The following is a 19,015-nucleotide window of genomic DNA, read 5'->3' on the forward strand; positions in this document are numbered from 1 at the left end:
AATAAGCTACATCGCCCACCAGCAAAGCCTCATGGGATAGCGGCAGAAGGCCACATTTCATGGCTGATACCTTCATGAAAGATTAATAGTGTTAGTTACAGGAATACAGGAGTTGATCAGAGCTAGAATAATGAAAAACACATTATAAGATCGAGATAACGTGTTAAAGGCGGGAAAAAGTGTTATTTTAATAATTTTATGACTTTATTAATTGACATGTAAGTGATTTGAACTAATGCATCTATAATAATGATAATTATTTTAAATAATTATTTTAAAAGATTTTTTTTTGTGTGTGCCATCAGTGCAAGCTTGGATCTCAGAATGAATATATATATATATATATATATATATATATATATATATATATATATATATATATATATATATATATATATATATATAAATATAATTAAAATTTCAATTTAGTAATTTATGTTTTTCACAAATTTGTGAAACAAACAAATAAATAAATAAAAGTAATTTATGTGTTTCACAAACCTTGGGGATACAAAAGTCAATTGAAAATTTAGTAATTTATGTTTTTCAAAATCTTGTGATATAAATAAATAAATACATAAAAGTAATTTATGAGTTTCACAAACCTCGGCATACTAAAATAAAATAAAATAAAATAAAATAAAATAATTTCTTGTCATTTATGTGTTTCACAAACCTATACAAATACACATAGGTAGATGGAAAATAAAGTAATTTATGACATGTAAATATTAAACAGTAAATAAAAGAACTAGTTTTTAATGTAATAATAATTATTAGTATAATTGTTAAATATTAAGCAATCTGATTGGTAGTGATCCGTCAGTAGTGAGGCGGTGTACCGCGGCCGTGGCTGGAGTGTGGAGGTGCAGGAGGCAGCGGATGTCCGGTCGAGCTGAATAGACGGCAGAATGAAGACCAAACGCAGACAGATTCACTTCCAGAGCAGTGCTGCCTTTCTCCACAACCTCCCCCAGAATATTCACCTTCACCTGGAGAGAGTGAGAGAGTTCACTTGAATGCTCTTCCCAGTGAAAGGCTCTCATAAGGAGGAATGGGTCTGGTTTGTGTGTCTCACCAGATTGGAGGCGGTCACCTCCCCGTAAGCCAAACCGTCCGGCAGCACGAGGAAATGCTCTTGTTCTTTACTAACACGCATCTGCGAAGAAAAAGAGATGCTTTCATCTTAAGCAACTCATAGGAAGAGCAAGGGTTAATTCAGCCATCAGAGATCATGTGACACTGAAGTCACAGAAATAAATTACAGTTTTGAAATATATTTAAAACAGAAAACATATATTCATGATATTTCCCATTATTTCAGTTTTTACTGTATTTCGGTCAAATATAAGCTTCTTTCTGAAACATGTATTTGCAACCTTCATTACATTCAGTGGTTACACTTTATTTGAAGGTGTCCTTGTTATAGAGTAACTATATATTTAATAACTGAGTAATATGAATTAACTACATGTACTTACTGCATTTGACGTGCATGTTATTATGCATAAGTTATTGTTATAATAATAAGTACATGTAACGTGTAACAAGGACACCTTAAAATAAAGTGATACTCTCGGTTTACCGCTCGGATGATTGTATAGTGAGCGTCAGTGCTGGGGAAGTTACTTTTATAAATATATATATATTTTTAAATGCATTACAATATTGTGTTACTCCCTAAAAAGTAACTAATTAGGTTACTTGGTTACTCTTTATGGAAAGTAATGCGTTACGTTATTTTTGTGTTACTTTTTAAATCTGGGAAACAAAGTAACAGGAGTTATTTATTTGAAAAAGTGACTCCGATGTTAAAAAGTAATGTTGCTTTACTAGTTACTTCAAAAAAGTAATCTGGTTACGTTATGAATTACAATGTTGCGTTACTCCCTAAAAAACAAATACATTACTTAGTTACTTATTATGGAATGTAATGTTACGTTACTTTTTTTGTTACTTTTTTAAACAAAGTAACTGGAGTTACTTATTTGCAAAAGCTCAGATATTTTCTTCTAAACTACAAAGTGTTACTTTATGAGTTTTATGTGTAATGTGTTACTTTACTAGTTACTTTAAAAAGTTATGTTTCTCACGTAACAGTCTCCATGTTTAAAACACTCAACACCAACAAACACATTTAATCTACACAATACAAAACATCATCACATATACTACACCACACTGGTGAGAGGTGGCACGCTGACCGAAGGTGTGTCTTACTGTGAGGCAGGTGTTGGGCAGCTGTGTCCAGCCGAACAGATCCAGCAGACGGTGAACACTGGCCAGCTTGCAGCGCATCAGTCTCTCGCCCTTCACCATGGAGCCCGGGTCCCATCCGTGCAGATCGTTGATGGGGTCACCATGCTCACAGCTGTACGGACACGAGCAACAACACCAACAGAAGGAGTTTAAGAGGTGCAACAAACATCAAGTTCATTTCATCTCCAAACACAGTTTCAGTTTCACAGGAAAAAGCACAGCTGAATTCACTTTTTTGAATTGCATTCATCAAGTCTGAAACTAAAACTAAAACTCCTTCTACTTCTAAGTGTCTGATCGGAAAAATTATGATAATTGTGTCCCTGCAGCACAGAAGCAGTCATCAGTAGCACAGGGATATTTGTAGAAATAGACAACAATACATTGTATGAGTCACAATTATACTTTTTTTTAATTTTTTTTAGGATAATTCACAATATATTAATATTAAGTTAAACTACGTTAAGATCATGTTCCATGAAGATATTTTGTACATTTCCAACCATAAAAATATAGTAAGTAATATGCATTGCTAAGAACTTCATTTGAACAACTTTAAAGGCTACTTTCTCCATATTTAGATTTTTTTGCTCCCTCAGATTACAGATTTTAAAAAAGTTGTATCTCAGACAAACATTGTCCTCCGAACAAACCACACATCAATGGAGAGATGATTTATTCAGCTTAAACCACTCCTTATGACTGGTTTGGTGCTCCAGGGTCACAAACGTTACATGAATGAATGTTGAACGGAACGAAAACTCCATGGAAGCTTGTTTTTGTTACGGGATTCAAAACTTAAAAAGGTTGTTGGGGCTTTATAATGTCAAAATTCTATATAGCTGCACAATATAAATTCAGAATTGTTAGATATTTACTTGCAACACTTCAAAAATGCTAGATTTTTTAACCACCACATTATATAAAAACTTAAATCAATAAGGATTTTCTAGACAAATAAAAATTGTTTTGTTTTCAGAAAAAAAACAAAAACAAAAAACAATTCAAAATTAAGTGAGTTTTTGCCTGAAAAAAGCAAAATAATCTTGTTTTCTGTTTGAATTTTCTTGATTACATTTTTTTTTTGATGAAACATGAAAACACATCAGAATTCATCTCTGAAACACAAGCAATGATATATTTTTTATTATAAAGCGGATTGTTCTGGTTCTTGATTCTGATTGGTTGAGCCACGTTCAAAGCTGTTCTAAATTACTCTTCAAAGTAACATTAACCTTTGTTTACGTTTGTGTGTTGCTTGGCAACCACTTTGTTACAACAACAACTGTTTCTGAGGAACTACATTGTTTGGTGGAAGAATAATACTGTCATTAATATCATTACACTTTATTTGCTCTGTTTTATTTTGTGAAACCTTACTACGTATATGGAATAAATGTTTAATAAAAGCAGTAAGCCCTGTGAAGCCGTGGTTTATAACAGCTAAGAGGGTTTTAGGACACAATGCCTCTTAGCTGTTATAAATTGACTGTAAACCACGGCTTCTTTGGGCTTATTGCTTTAGTAAATCATTTGTAAATCATTACATACTGGACTGAGAGACGGGCAGCGATGCCGGGGATCCGTGAGTGGCCATGAAGTCTGCGATCTGTCTGAGAGCCCACAGATTAGAGGAGCTTTCTCCTTTATTCATCTGCTCCTGAATCAACACATCCAGCTCCTCTCTGAAGGACTGAAGCACACAAATCACATTCTGTACTCAGAAAAATCTTCCAGAATCAAATCTGAGTTGACTCTTAAATGTAAATCTATGAGCTTCACTCATTAGTGCACACTTGGTTACTCACAGGGCTTTGCAGGAGACTGGAAACTCGTTTCTTGAGGCCGCTGGAGTCCTGCGGAGACTGGACCATCTCTCCCTCCAGAAACTCTCCGTCTACAGGACTGTGCTGGACAGGAGTCCCTTTAGGAGTGGGACTTCTGCTCATCTTCTTCTTCCCAGCGTGGGGCGGAGGAGAAGGGGATAGAAAGAAAACAGAGGAGAAAAAGGAAAGGATACGCAAAGCAGGACCAGGTGATACGGCTGGATGGGAACAAGGAAAAAGAAATACAGTGTGGAAGTTATTAATAAGTCAGTTATAATCTGGAGTTATGTTAATAATATTAATGTTTTACCCTGGAGCACAAAACCAGTCATAAGGGTGATTTTTTTAAAATTAAGATTTATACATCATCTGAAAGCTGAATTAAATAAGCTTTGCATTGATGTATGGAATATCTGAAAATCTCCAATCTGAGGGTGCAAAAAAAAAAATCTAAATACTGAGAAAATAAACTATAAAGTTGTCCAAATAAAGTTCTTAGCAATGCATATTATTAATCAAAAATTAGGTTTTGATATATTTACGGTAGGAAATGTACAAAACATCTTCATGGAACATGATCTTTACTTAATATCCTAATGATTTTTGGCATAAAAGAAAAAGCTATAATTGTGACTCATACATTGTATTGTTGTCTATTTCTACAGATATACCCATGCTACTGATGACTGCTTCTGTGCTGCAGGACACTGATGTGCATATGAGGACATAGAGGCATGTTCACATATTAATAACAGACACATGCATATGCACACATGGACAGGCCAATGCTATGCTAATGCTAATGCTAGATAAGTGTTTCTGCTCACCACACCCAGTCTAACCGTCATGCATCCAAGCACAGCGCGTAAATAGTGCTGACAGATATATGTTTACAGCAGCTCTTAACGTGCATTAGCAAATCTGATCGATCAGTTTTCTTGTTTAGTCAACGAAAAGAAATTACATTTGGAGAAGTCTTTCAGATTCATGACTTGAGAGGAGATGATGCTGTTATGGGATTTCTAACAGATAGCACATCTATCTACAAACACATCATTTTTGTAATAGAAATAATAGATAAATTAGCATGTGAAATCCAGTTAATACAGTGCCAGTATCGTTGTGTCTGGTCGTCTGCAGGGTCTCAGGTGCTCTGGGACCCCCGCTAAAAGCTCCTCTCTCTGGGGACACTCTATAATGATCGCGGGGCCCTTTTAGATCCAGACACCAAACTGGCGCCACCCTGCGCTGATCCTGGATCAGTTACAAACACAGCACATTGAAATCAATTGAGTGAAATAAAGGGAGCCTGCACTTACAGTATTCTGTTCACATAAACCTCGAGTTTAATCTGAAAGATGCTGCAGGATTTAGATGTCAAGCTGAGATGTTCATGGGTCTGTTACGTATCGATCGGTCTGAAACAGAGCTTTCCTGACCGGATGAGGGCTTTCTCCTGCTCTGACAGACCATCATGCTCGGAGGAAGTGGGGAGAGAGCATGAACTATAGGAGGGAGATGTATAATGGCTAAAGTGATGTTGGATTGATTTTAGACGAATCTTATAATTAAGTTAATGTGTGGTTCTGGGTGCGTTCACTTCTGCAGAATACACTTAGAACAACCAAAAATGCATGTGTGCTTTTAAAACCAATCATGAGAATGCACGGAATGCATTTTTAACATAGAATAAAAAAACTATTTCTATGCAAGTTTAGCCTTGTGTGGAGTTTTAATCTGGCTTTATGTGTGCTCCCAGCTCCATATACCTTTGTACCTTATTTACTCCTAAAAGAAGCATATCAATACCTCAAGTATGCATATTAGGAGCCAAATTGTAAATATTTAGGCATGCTGCTTCAGTGAAAACATTTTTCTTCTTTTTTTCTGAAAGTGCAGTTTTTGGCTGATAAAAAAGTTTGGGAGTCCTTGTTTAAGTCTAGAGGCTGAACCATTCAGTGTTTTTACCATTCATATTGTTATGGACAATATATGATCTAAAGTCATCTTTACCAAGCCAAATTAAGCTTCCGTGCCACATTTGAAAATTATATTTGGTATAAGTCTATCGATTATACCCACAACCCCCTCAACACCATTCCCCCTTCAGCTGAACCTCATGACAAAAACTACACATTTAATGAATACATTATGATAATGTCCATTGAGTGCTCAAGAAGATAATTAAATAGAAAAGTAGTCAGTCGACCCTAATAAAAACAGGTCATATGATTATAATCTAGTCTGTTAGGCAGAGGTTTTAGGATTTCAGGAGCGCTGGCGGTCGAGCAGAGAGGGCCGTGCCATCTTCTCTTTCTCTCCAGAGCTCTTATTCTGGGAAGAAAGAGAGACTCATGTGTCACACCCTCCTCCTCCTCCACAGAAAACAACACCCTGCTATCAGAGAGACTGGTGTAACAGAGGGCGACAAAAGCAGCATTTTTACTATTGGGTGATACTGAAAGGGCATAATGGAGTCTTTTAAACATCCATCCATTGATCAAGTATTATTATCGGTTCCTATGTGTTCTTTTGGGCCTGTACGCTGCTGCCTAGCAACAACACGAGCCCCGCAGCATCAGCATCAGCACCAGCATCAGCACCATAACCACAACACACCATCAACTATACAATCGAGCTTTACACTGAGGACACATTATACTCCAACATGAGAGGTAAATGAAATAGAAACATGTCCAGTCATGCCTTCGTATGATCGTTAACACATAAATGAAAACAAGACTCCAGGGCTTGTGATTAATACAATACAACTAAACTATTCACAAAATGTTATTGTATTATGTTCATTGTTCTCTCGGATGAGGGTGTAGTAAATCATTATTATAGGATGTTCCTGCGCTCATACAATATCATGACAATCCAGCATCAGAAACATGCGCGCAGTCTGAAATTCCTTCATGTGCATGCACATATTAAATCCCTGGAAAACTCAACTATTGACTAAAGGCCTGATGGGTAAATGAGGCAAGAGATGCTTACCTTACAACATCCTCTCCTCTTTGTCCTTCGCGCGCACAGACGCCCTGTGAATCAGCAATGTGTCAAAACCTAGCGATCGATCGATAGTTAGGCTGGTTTGTCCAGTGTGAACGGTGTGATCTGGGTCTGTGTTTTCTTAGACCTCCGCATCTCTCTGTTTTTTGACGTTTATGGCAGGCTGGACCGGCCCACGACCACGCCTGCCAGATTCATCACCTCCCCACTGACTGCCTCCAGATCCTGCGAGGGTTTCAGCAGAAGCCTGGCTCTTCTCGAGCTCAGCAGGAACACTAGCACAGATGTATACAAGTGAAACAGTCGAAGCAGCGAATGGCGTGGATCTGTCGGATCACAGATGCTTAAATCATTCTGGATGTTTTCCTGCTGAATGATGCAGCTGCGGATTGAGGACGAGCCTCTGGCGCCGCATGCTGGTGCTTTCTCACATTACAGGAAGCAAAGGTCATATGGTTTTTCTTAAAAGATGATTCATTTTCCTAAAAAAAAAAAATTCATCATGACACGACTCATGCATTTAATCAAACAGATTTCGTGAAGTCCAAGTATAAGCACAATATTGTAGTCTACAGTATATGTGACCCTGAAGCAAGAAACCAGTCAATTTCTGGAAACTGAGATTTTTACATAAATGAAAGCTGAATATATTCAACAATTCCATTGATGTATGTTTTTTAAGGATAGGACATTATTTAAAAATCTGGAATCTGAGGGTGAAAAAATAAATAAATAATTGTCACCTCAAATAATTATAATTAGGAATTTCCTTATTTCAGTATGTTTTACACTTTGTAGAAAAGTTTTACAAAAGTCTTTTCAGATATGCAAAATTATGAATTCATGCAGTGCTTTAAGTGGGCCGGTATGCACTTAGTATACCACCACTTAAAAATATAGCTCTTGAGCGTACTGCCACCTCTCTGTGCTTTTAGCGTACCAGTAAATTCATTTGGACATCTGTTTTAATAGAGGTTTTAATCCTTTGCCTGAGCTGCAGCTTTTCAGAGCGCCCTTCACAATGCACGCTTCCTAATTCTTCCTAGTTCGGAGTATGGAGCGTGAATCATTTGAACCAGTTTGGAGATCGCAAATTATTTGAGTCAGTTTGGGAGTTCGGAGCGGAATCGCGGGTTCGCGAATCATTTGAGTCAGTTGGGAGTTCGGAGCGGGTTCGCGAATCATTTGAGTCAGTTGGGAGTTCGGAGCGGGATCGCGAATCATTTGAGTCAGTTGGGAGTTCGGAGCGGGATCGCGGGTTCGCGAATCATTTGAGTCAGTTGGGAGTTCGGAGCGGGTTCGCGAATCATTTGAGTCAGTTGGGAGTTCGGAGCGGGATCGCGAATCATTTGAGTCAGTTGGGAGTTCGGAGCGGGATCGCGGGTTCGCGAATCATTTGAGTCAGTTCAGGAGTTCGGAGCGGGATCGCGGGTTCGCGAATCATTTGAGTCAGTTGGGAGTTCGGAGCGGGATCGCGAATCATTTGAGTCAGTTGGGAGTTCGGAGCGGGATCGCGGGTTCGCGAATCATTTGAGTCAGTTGGGAGTTCGGAGCGGGTTCGCGAATCATTTGAGTCAGTTGGGAGTTCGGAGCGGGATCGCGAATCATTTGAGTCAGTTGGGAGTTCGGAGCGGGATCGCGGGTTCGCGAATCATTTGAGTCAGTTCAGGAGTTCGGAGCGGGATCGCGGGTTCGCGAATCATTTGAGTCAGTTGGGAGTTCGGAGCGGGTTCGCGAATCATTTGAGTCAGTTGGGAGTTCGGAGCGGGATCGCGAATCATTTGAGTCATTTTGGGGATCGCAAATCATTTGAATCAGTTCGGTAGTTCGGAGCGGCTTCGAGCTTTGCCATGGATTAATGCCGCGTGCCCTATAGTGACGTCATTCGGTCATGTGCTCATTTGATCGACAGCTGCTTGGATCCTATCTCCAGTGTGGCTATATTACTTTTTTTATTAGAGCTCTATGTAGTATAGCAGTCTTAAATGCAATAACTAAAATAATTTATTTCCTAAAATAACTTTTCTTGTAGGCTTGCCAACAGTTTATACAATACAAGTTTATTTAAATAGCACAAATAAACAGTTTAATACGTAAATGAAAATAATTACTTTATTTGTCTTACCTGTGTTATTTTTCACTTTCTTTTCTTCATGTTTTCCTTGGCATTCACTCTATAACATTCTAGTAGAGCTCCTGATGCAAACATATTTTCTTCATTCATGCATAAACCTAATTGTAGCTATGTTCAATTATATTATTGAAAGGCATCATGATTTTGATGTTTAAATGCTGAAAACAGACTCCTGATTTAATGACATTTTCCATTACAGAAGTTACTCCTATTTTCTTTTTTTTATATTAGTTTGATTTTGTCAACTATCTTCGTGTGAGTTGTAAGGTGTCAGGTCCAGTGTTGGGAAGGTTACTTTGGAAATGTTATAGGTTGGACATTACTAATTACCTTATTTAAAATGTAATATGTAGTGTCACTGTTTCAAGTGACTTTGAGTAATATAACTGATTACATTTGATTACTTTTTGATTACTTTTCTAAATTTCTATTGTTTTCAAATTTTGATTAATTTGAATCATTTAAAGCAGGCAGGGTTAATGATACAGTGGTACTCAACACTGATTACTCTCAGATTTCAGAATCCTTCTTCACTTGAATTAAGATTGTAAATTACAACCACCTCAAAATAGGACTTTAGCAGCTCTTTTTACTTCGCAGTCTTTTTTTAGGTTAAAGGTGTTGTAGGGAACTTTTGTAAAAAAAAATATTTTTTACATATTTATTAAACCTGTCATTATGTCCTGACAGTAGAATATGCTCCTCTGGCTCCTTCAAGTGCTCCTATTGCCATTTGCAGAAACTCCATCGCTCCCGGTAAAAAATAACCAATCAGAGCTGCATTTTCCAGAGAATCCATTTTCCAAACTGTGTTTTTGGCTTGTCCTGAATCACTAGGGTGCACCTATAATAAGTGTTTATATTCTGACTATTTTAGATTGCTTCAGGGGTAGTACTGCGGCGGAGGAACCCAGTACCTTTGTGATTCTTTATTTTGCAATTAAATACGTAATTTAGTTACATGTAACTAGTTACTGCACAACACTGGTCAGGTCTGATGATAAAAGATAAAAGACTGAATTTTTCAAGTTTTGGAATGGAAATGGCAGATGAGGGACGAAACAGGGACGTTCACAAACTGTCTCAGACGAATGTCCTCTGAACGCCCGCCAGCTAACGTTATAAAGCGGAAGTACTGCGGACCTAAGTGGACGTTCGGAATGTCTGGGGGAAGTCCCCTATTTGCCTATTTGTCAGTTTGGGGATCGCAAATAATTTGAATCAGTTCGGGAGTTCAAAGCGAGTTCGCGAAGCATTTGAGTCAGTGTGGGGATCCCGAATTATTTGAATCAGTTCGGGAGTTCGGAGCAGATTCGCGAATCATTTGAGTCAGTTTGGGAGTTCAAAGCGGGTTCGAGAATCATTTGAGTCAGTTTGGGAATCGCGAATCATTTGAATCAGTTCGGGAGTTCAAAGCAAGTTCGCGAAGCATTTGAGTCAGTGTGGGGATCGCGAATTATTTGAATCAGTTCGGGAGTTCGGAGCGGATTCGCGAATCATTTGAGTCAGTTTGGGAGTTCAAAGCGGGTTTGCAAAGCATTTGAGTCAGTGTGGGGATCGCAAATTATTTGAATCAGTTCGGGAGTTCGGAGCGGATTCGCGAATCATTTGAGTCAGTTTGGGAGTTCAAAGCGGGTTCGGAAATCATTTGAGTCAGTTTGGGAATCGCGAATCATTTGAATCAGTTCGGGAGTTCAAAGCGAGTTCGCGAAGCATTTGAGTCAGTGTGGGGATCGCAAATTATTTGAATCAGTTCGGCAGTTCAAAGCGGGGTCGCGAATCATTTGAGTCAGTTTGGGAATCGCGAATCATTTGAATCAGTTCGGGAGTTCAAAGCGAGTTCGCGAAGCATTTGAGTCAGTGTGGGGATCGCAAATTATTTGAATCAGTTCGGCAGTTCAAAGCGGGGTCGCGAATCATTTGAGTCAGTTTGGGAATCGCGAATCATTTGAATCAGTTCGGGAGTTCAAAGCGAGTTCGCGAAGCATTTGAGTCAGTGTGGGGATCGCGAATTATTTGATTCAGTTCGGGAGTTCGGAGCGGGTTCGCGAATCATTTGAGTCAGTTTGGGAATCGCGAATCATTTGAATCAGTTTGGGAGTTCAAAGCGGGTTCGCGAATCATTTGAGTCAGTTTGGGAATCGCAAATCATTTGAATCAGTTCGGGAGATTGAATGCAGCAATACAGTAGCTCTTTCTAAGGGTAATTTTTCAAAATTCTTTTGCACATTTTATTTATGTTCAGTAGTTCTTTCTAGCTCAAGCAAATCCACAAACTAATAAAATGATTTATTATTATGGTCGCCTGTTCACTGCTGTATATAAAACCCCTTCAATATAGTTGTTGTTACCTCAGGGGATGAGGGGAGTCATCAAAAAAATAAATAAAAATAATAATAATAATACCAGAAATAAATATTTTTTGTGGCTATAATAGAGTACCGGCACCTCTTTTGGGCCACTTAAAGCACTGAATTCATGTATTTGATTATGAGATCAACATGAATAAGACTTTTCAAAGGCCATCTTAAATACACAAACAATACACATATGCCATATGCCTGCACTGTAATTAATAAATAAAATAATCCAAATTTGTAAATGACACATATTATGGGAGTATGTTTTACAAGAAAATATCTGTGTTTCCACATCAAGGTTTAATGTTTAAATCAATGTGTACTTTGAAATTATTTGTTTAATTGACTACCAATTTCCAGTGATGGGTATTGATTGATTTGTAACTGGGATTATGTAATCAGATTCCAAAAATTTTAAATCATAAATTGTGAAATATGATGATTTAAAATAAAGTTTTTCTATTTTGATATACATTAAAATCTTATTTATTTCTGTGATGTGCAGCTGAATTTCCATCATCATTACTCCAGTCTTCAGATTTACATGATCCTTTAGAAATCATATATATACTGTAGTCAAATACAATAACTTTTATATTATAATTTTTGTACACTTACTATTATAAGCTTAGATTTACTGGTTTATCCATAGGAATTTTTAATGGGATAATTAATAATAAAAAACATTTTTTTATTTAAATTACTTTTATTGCACATTTTTAAGATTGAATTATTACTAGCTTTTCTTTTTTTATAAATGATCACAAAAAAAATCATGATGAAATTAAAGTATTAAATATGATATCATGATTGAGGAATCTCTGTATTGCATTATATATTTTGTCCCCCTCAATATGAATCACAGAGTTTTCATCATAAAACTAAAACTATTTAAAAATAACTTTACTAAGACATATTACTATAAAAACACTACAGCTGAGTGACAGCTGAAACTTATACATGCACATTTTATGATAATTATTCTGTTGTTTTAAAGACTGCTCACTGATTTACATTACAATCTACCAGAATTTCTTATTATAAACCTTTCTTTTTTCTAAATCAGCAGCTGCACCTGACGGCATCTTTCTGCTCAGACAAATGAAGCTGATTTTTCCCATTCCACAATCACACACATTATATTAAATATTTGTGCATTTTTTAAAAAGAATGCAATAATATCTTCCCAGCCCCAGACTTTTGAACGATATTATTATTCCTATTGTATATCGTGGCAACAGAAAACAAGCATCTGAATCATATTCCAGAGATCAGAACAGTCTCAAGCTGCAGCAGTGGATTCCAGTCTCCAAAAATTCAAAAAATTTTATATTACAAGTTTTCAAACATTTTAAGTTTAAATATGCAAATGAGGCATTATTTAATGAAATATGCGCTAATTTGCATAAATGTCTAGTACAAAAATCTGAACACTAGATGAAGTCAGTTTCAAATATTGTGCTGATTTTTTTTTTGACATTTTACAGTCAAATATTTTTACGGAGGGAATTCTGGGTATCTTTTTTTTGTCATCCCATAATTCGGAAAATACTTTGAACAGCCAGAAAACAATATATTTTCACAATTTTGGGGGAGATAAAATGTTGTATATAATCAAGGAAAATATATGTGAAAAAATCCCTCTGTAAAAACCTTCAGAATATAGACAGGGATAAATATCTAAACTTTGGTGTGTGTAAGTACTAATGAAGTGGAAATTAATGGCTCAGTGTTGGAGAAAAAACTCATTTTGAGAAAACGGCCTTTAAAAATATGTATTGTAATTGAAATCTATTGACACAAACAGATAAAATGAGCAAATCCAGACCAGCTGCGCTTCACTCAACAAAAGAGGGCAGCAATGCACAAGTGTGAGGAACAAATGACGCTCACACACACACACACACACGTCTCTCCCTCTCATCTCTTCACAGCTTTATCTCGGTCCTCGGTGTCGATAAACTGACCGACATCCAAGCGGAAAATATTAAGGTACTACTGGTGCTGGCATCTTTATTCCACGTGGGACATCAATCATATACAAATTACCACACCTCTCCTTAAAAAATGGACTTGACTTTAAAGTGGACTAAACATCCCACTCATTACATCCCTTTTCTTTGAATAAATAACAACATTAGCTACTAAACAGTTCACACTAGACACTAGTCCAACACTGAAACAATCAATTGCTCCATTCTACCATTAACAACACATTCATTTTTTCAGTACCAAATCTTTTTTCTTTCATTTTGTTATTCCAAGTCCAGTCTAACAGGTGGTTTTCAATTCAATTCAATTATGTTTATTTCTGTCCTTACAGACAACTCTTCACAAAAAAACAAAAACAGATAAATAAACAATTTCCAAAAAATGGTGTAGGCAGAAGCCTTGCTAATTAAGCCTACCCTTTATACATATTTAACCAAAGTACGTCACCTTTTCACTAAATTCGATAATGCAAGATTAACAAAAGTTACATAATACAATTCCAAAAATATACATACTTAATTACAAACATACATAATTACAGAAATACACATTCCAACTATTAATTTATTATTTAATGAGTCAAATAATTAAAAGTGAATTGCATCATTTTAATTCCTTATCACAATTATTCCCTTTGACAGATATACACCTATTTTTAGCATTAGTTCTTGTTACATCGTCGATGACTAAATATTATAAACTTCAAAAATTCAATGAAAGTCTATTGTCATCAAACAATTTTTTGAAACTCATCAATTCGATTTCCACTGTATTCAGAAGCTGTTCCAAATTTTGCCATGAGCAATATACATTTGTATCATCAGCAAACAAAACCATATTTAATACATTAGACACTTTACAAATATCATTTATATACAATACAAACAATATCGGGCCTAATACCGAACCTTGTGGAACACCACAAGTAATTTCCCTTAAATCTGATTTACAGTTTTTTTCAATCGCTAACAAGCGCTTAACCATACTTCAGATACTTTTTCTAAACTCTTAACACAGACTAACACCTACAAAACACAATTGGCCAAATGGATAATTTTCTTCTCAAAAACACATTTTGTTAAATATATACAAAATCTTCATTTCAAAATAGAACGCATCTTTCTCTGCACACACCAACTTTACCAAAACACTGGAAATCTGACTCAAAATTAAATTATTCTGTCAAAGAATAACACTTGTTTTCACCTCAAAAGGTACATGCAGTCAATCAAAGTACACCAGGTTTCAAAATACTGGCTATTGTTGACATTACTAAAACTGCATAGACTTTTATGTTTCAGTTTTACAGGTATTTGCATACAAAACATGCAATTCACTGTTTTACACTAAATTTCTTGGTTTGGAACTGTATGTCCAAATGTACAGTAATGTTCACATTCAAAAGCATTCCAGTAAAAAGCTATTTTTCCCTTTACTGTTTACTGCAGGAGGCAGTACAGTAGAAACACGGTATGATAGAACAGAACAGGTTCGACAGTATTGCTTACAGTGAACAAAATATCAATGAAACACATAAGAGCATTCTGAACAAAAAACAACAACAGCAAAAAGCCCAGATAAAAGGGGGGGGGGGGGGGTTAAAATAAAAACAATCTCTCACTGCCCCTACTCCTCTCACTGCATCTCTCACTGCTCCTGCTCCTCTCACTTCTCCTGCATCTCTCACTGCTCCTGGTCCTCTCACTTCTCCTGCTCCTCTCCCTGGGCCCCTTGCTCTTACTCTTCCTCGTCCATACATTACAGTGTTTCTCTTTTTCTATTTCTGTTTCCAAAAACATCACTCTTCAAAGTCCTCCTTTTATTGTATAAGTTTATTGTCTAAAAAATAAGCCCTGCCATTGAGTCTAAGCCAGATTGGAATCAGCTGTGGTTGGCCCAATTTACACAGCATAAATCAGCTAAGATATATTATTTTTGAACTGATATCATTGCAGAAGCAGAGGTTTTTATACTGTATCTAAGGTTTGGAACATTGTTTTTGCTATTGTGGGATGTTGTGTGTTAACATTTGTAAATACTACAAAAATGATCCATAATTTTGTTGGGAGGTATAGCTTGTCTGTTCAGAATATGTAAGCATTGTGGAAATGTGTTTAGTGACTCCATATTGTGTGAAAACGACATGAAATGTGTGAATGGTATGGCCACAATAGACAGATGCTGTGCTTATTGTGTTTAGAGTTTTGAAAATGTGACAACTGCTTGGACAAATGCTTGTTAGCGACTGAAAAAAACTGTAAATCATTTGCTTATACGATTAGATCTTCGTAAAATTGGAATGACAGATGAAACCAGTTCAGGGGACTGTTCAGAGAGCTGAACCTCAGCAGACTCAGCAACAGGAAGAGACACAGGAGGCATTTCTGAAGAAGATTTCTCAACTTCACGAGAAGTTTGCACATCCAAAGGAGACAGTTCTATATTTGACTTACAAATTTCTGCAGACTTCAGCAAACTCCTCTGATTTCTCCTTAGCACTTGCCCATCCTCTGTTTGAATAAGATATGACCTTGGATTTACTTCTTCTAAAACAACTCTAAAATTTTTCTATCTCCATCCTGTTGGCTCCTCCACTCTAACCACGTCTTGTTCAGAAAGAGGTGTCAGTTTCTGAGATCTCTTATCATAAACAGGTTCAGCAGTCAGAATATCTTTAAACCTCTTCCGTTCTTCTTGATCATGTATGAAAGCCCACACAAACTCTGTCATTTTATATCAGGGCACGTAAAACTCCCTTCTTGTCATTAGGTCGAGGCATTTCCACTGGATCTGGTTCCACACCTTTTGCAAACAGCTTGTTACCCAAGAAGGTTATCTCTGTTTCTCCAAACAGACACTTTTTCTCGTTCAACTTTCACAATCATGTGCTTGAATCCTTTCCATCAGTTTTAATAGTCGCTGATCATGCTGTTTAAGAGAGGACCCCCACACCACAAGATCATCAATATATATTACACAAACACCTTCAGGTCCTTCAATAAGTGTTTCCATTGCACGATGAAAAATCTCGGGGGGTTACTTAATCCCAAATGGAAGATGAAGAAAACAATATCTACTGAAAGGAGTATAAAATGTGCAATATTTACTACTCTCAGAATTCAATCGGATTCACCAGAAACCCTGGGATGCAACCAATCAAGTAAAAAATCAGACACCTGACATCTCACTAAGAATCTCTTCATGTGTGAGTATCTGATAGTGTTCTCGTTTGATGTTATCATTAAGATCTTTAAGATCTAGACACACTCTTAATTCACCATTGGGTTTTTTCACAAACGCGATGGAGTTTACCAAATCAGTTGGTTGTTCCATCCTTTAATTGGCTCCTAATTCAGTCAAACGATCCAATTGTTGCTTCAAGGGCTCTCGCAGAGGGACAGGAACACACCGAGGAGCATGTATGACAGGTGTAGTGGCATCCTTCACTTGTAATTTGTAAGTATATGGAAGTGTTCCTTGACCTTTAGAAACATATGGAAACTGATTAACAATGTTAATCACAGACAGTCTTAACGACTACATTCTCTTTAATAACTTGATAAACTCATTTAACCAACTGAAGGTCTTCACATGCTCTATCTATAAGAAGAGATTCATGGCCATTGGGAACCACAGCAAACATTACATTTTGTGTCTTTCCTTTGACTTGTATCTTCAGTCTACAAATTCCTTGTGCTTCAACTGGTTGTCCATTAAAGGCTTTAAGGGGAACTTCATTTAGAACACTGTTTACCAAATGCTGGACACTGTCTGAAGTCTGAACTTATGTTTAATCCCAGAGTGTTTACAAAGAATTTTTTTTATTTTCAGTGCCTCTAAAGCTTCTAGCATTGCCTTGTTTCTTGTCTCTGAAAGATATGGCATCAGGACATCGCTGAAGCAGTCTCGCTTATTCACTGGACTGGCACAGTTCGACAGCACTTTCTTGTCACATATGCCAAAAACAGTCTGATCACGAATCATGGCACGTGTGTGAACTATGACGTGAAAATTAGCCAGAAGCCCGGCCCGAGGGGTGTAAAATAATCGGGGCCTGCTGTAATAATTATTCGAAAAATATAATTTCCCAGCAGCCACTGGGCCCCTCCCACGCCATGCATTAATCCTGCCCTGATAATAATTATAGTAATGCATTGTTATGAGAAATAGTAATAAACAATAATTTAATGACTTAATTCTTCATTAAAATAACTAGCCAGACATTTGAGTTTTTCCTTTGTTTACAAAATCCTAGAAAAATATTTTGAGTTTTCACTGAATAAAGACAACAACAACAATAACATCCTATCTGGAACTGTTAATATCTGGCAGGTCATATTTGTGCAGCATACAAAATACAAACATGAATGCAGTAGATTGCGTTTGAATAAACTTTGTATCTTCATGTGTGCATTTGTATTTATTTTTGCCTCTCTTCTCTTTTATTTTGTAGTAAAAGCTCATTATTCTTCAGGAAACTTATCACTGCTTTAAAAATATTCTTTATGAACCAGTTAAATGGAAATGTGTCTTTTGCTTGAGTCATTTGTGCAATGCACTGAGATTAAAAGTATGTTCTTTTCTTCAGAGTTTCTTACTATTCCTGTTAAACCCACAGAACCCCACCTTAGTCAAAAACAAGTCAATGATGCATCATGAAATCACCCGACTGTCCACCAAGCACTTGAATGATCTGAAGCTGGAGTGGTGTGAGAGTGAATAAAATATGATCTCCTTCAATTATTGATCTCAAACTCTGTCTGCTGGACAGTAATCAAGAGAATATATCTCCCATATTCACAATTACTCATGGGCTTTACTCAAGGTCTTATTTTTCCATGCCTTGGACACAAAGTTCAAACAGGCGTTTTTCTTGAAATCAAGTCAGTGCTGCAATGAAAAAATAGTCATTATGAAAGTATTGCTGGCAATTATGTAATAGGCTCAAAAGGAGACGTGCCTAGTTGCACAGACACACAGTCAGAAGTCAGAAAGAGCCAAGTATGTTACAAGGAATTTGTTTTAAAGTCGCAAGCTTCCAGAACACTGGGTCGAGTTATACAGACAATGTATGCATTATTTAAATGATGAGAAGTGAATTAATTATAAATTCTTCACATAAAAAAAAAAAAATGTTTTCTTATTATTTCCAGTACAAATATATATCCATTCTTAAATCAAGAAACAACTACTTGAGAAGAAAAATGACTTAAGATAGTCTTGTTTTCTGAAAAACAAACATAAATATTACGTTAATTTATGTTTAAAACCAAGGGGTAAAAAATAAACACATTTTCCCCTTGAATTAAGTATCTTTTTCTTATCCGATTAACAGATTATTATTATTATTATTTTTTTTTTGTTAAAACTCAATTTTCATGTTTTCTATGAAGCCTTAATCTTGCTGCAGTCTAGACCAAAATATAAAC

At 36.5% G+C, this 19,015-nt stretch overlaps 1 pseudogene; it reads right to left on the reverse strand.

Annotated features, from left to right (window-relative positions):
* LOC113048750 (beta-adducin-like) overlaps window positions 1-7,538 on the reverse strand; it is a 17,562-nt pseudogene extending 10,024 nt beyond the window's left edge.
* Window positions 7,539-19,015: the final 11,477 nt, after the last annotated feature.

This window comes from Carassius auratus, chromosome 30, assembly GCF_003368295.1.
Source record: "Carassius auratus strain Wakin chromosome 30, ASM336829v1, whole genome shotgun sequence".
Taxonomy (NCBI): Eukaryota; Metazoa; Chordata; class Actinopteri; order Cypriniformes; family Cyprinidae; genus Carassius; species Carassius auratus.